Genomic DNA, 1,967 nt, shown 5'->3' with positions numbered 1-1,967 from the left:
AAACAAGAATGAGCCCAAATAAAAAACCTAACGCTTCATCTTAAAAAACTAAAAAAGAAGAACAAATGAAGCCTAAAGTCAGCAGACAGAAAGAAATAATCAAAATTAGAGCAGAAATAAATGAAATTGAAAATCAAAAAAAAAAAAAAAACTATAGAAAAAAATAAATGTGACAAAGAGCTGGTTCTTTGAGAAGGTTAATAAAATTGACAAATCCCTGGCTAGACTCATTACAGAAAAAAGAGGACACAAATAAACAAAATCAGGGATGAAAGATGGGAAATTACAACTGACATCAAAGAAATACAAAGGATCATAAAAGAATACTATGAAAAAGTATATAACGCCAAAATTAATAGCCTAGAAGAAATGGACCAGTACTTAGAAAAATGCAGTCTGCCTAAATTGAATCAAGAAGAACTGGAAAATCTAAATAGACCAATCAGCAATATGGAAACTGAAACAATCATCAAAAACCTACCAAAAATAAAAGTACAGGACCAGATGGCTTCACCAGTGAATTCTACCAAACATTCAAAGATTTAATACCTATTCTCCTCAAACTCTCTCAAAAAAATCAAAGAAGAAGCAATACTTCCCAACTCATTTTATAAGGCCAATATTACTCTGACACCAAAACCTGGTAAGGATAACACACGAAAAAGAAAACTATACACCAATATCTCTCATGAACACAGATGCAAAAATCCTAAACAAAATACTAGCAAATCGAATACAACAATACATTAAAAAAGGTATACATCATGATCAAGTGGGGATCATTCCAGGGGCACAAGGATGGTTCAACATACACAAATCAATCAATGTGATACACCACATAAACAAAGGATAAAAATCATATGATCATATTAATAGATGCAGAAAAAACATTTGACAAGATATAGCATTCATTTATGATCAAAATATCTAACAAAATTGATATAGAAGGAAAGTACCTTACCATAATAAAGGTCATATATGACAAACTCTTAGCCAACATTATACTTAATGGTGGAAAACTAAAAACCTTCCCTTTAAGATCAGAAACAAGGCAAGTCTGTCCACTATCAACACTATTATTCAATATAACATTGGAGGTCCTAGCTAGTGCAATCAGGCAAGGGAAAGATATAAAAGGCATCTAAATAAGGAACAAAGTTGTCAAACTGTCACTCTTTGCAGATGACATGATTCTCTATGTAGAAAACCCTAAAGACTCCACAAAAACACTACTAGAAACAACAAGCAAATATAGTAAAGATTCTAGATACAAAATCGATGTTCAAAAATCCATAGCGTTCCTATACTATAATAATGAAGTATCAGAAAAAGGAGTGGAAAAAGTAATTCATTTTGCAATTACAACATAAAGAATAAAATACCTAGGAATAAATTTAACAAAATATGTGCAGGATCTATATAATGAAAACTACAAGACCCTATTAAAGAAATCGAAGAAGATACAAAGAAATAAAAAGATATTCCGTGTTCTTGGATTGGAAGTGTTAACATAGATAAAATGACCATATTACCTAAAGCATTATACAGATTTAATGCAATCCCCATCAAAATCCCATTGGCTTTTTTTTAAAGAAATAGAACAAAAAATTATCAGATTTGTATGCAAGCACAAAAGGCCAAAGCCATCCTGAGAAAAAAGAACGAGGTTGGAGGCATCACTCTTCCCAACTTCAATTTATACTACAAAACAACAGTAATCAAAACAGCATGGTATTGGAAGCAAAACAGACTCATGAACCAGTGGCACAGAATCTAGAGTCCAGAAGTAAATCCATATTTATATGGCCAAATAATTTTCAACAAAAAAGCCAAAAACATACAGTGGCGAAAGGAAAGCCTCTTCAATAAACGGTGCTGGGAAAACTGGAAAGTCACCTGTAAAAGAATGAAACTAGACTGTTGTCTATCACCACACACCAAAATTAACTCAAAATGGATTAAGGACC

The sequence above is a fragment of the Pteropus vampyrus genome, unplaced genomic scaffold, assembly GCF_000151845.1.
Source record: "Pteropus vampyrus isolate Shadow unplaced genomic scaffold, Pvam_2.0 Scaffold54, whole genome shotgun sequence".
NCBI classification, from domain to species: Eukaryota; Metazoa; Chordata; class Mammalia; order Chiroptera; family Pteropodidae; genus Pteropus; species Pteropus vampyrus.
The sequence above is the reverse complement of the archived record's forward strand: the minus strand, read 5'-3'. Positions refer to the sequence as shown.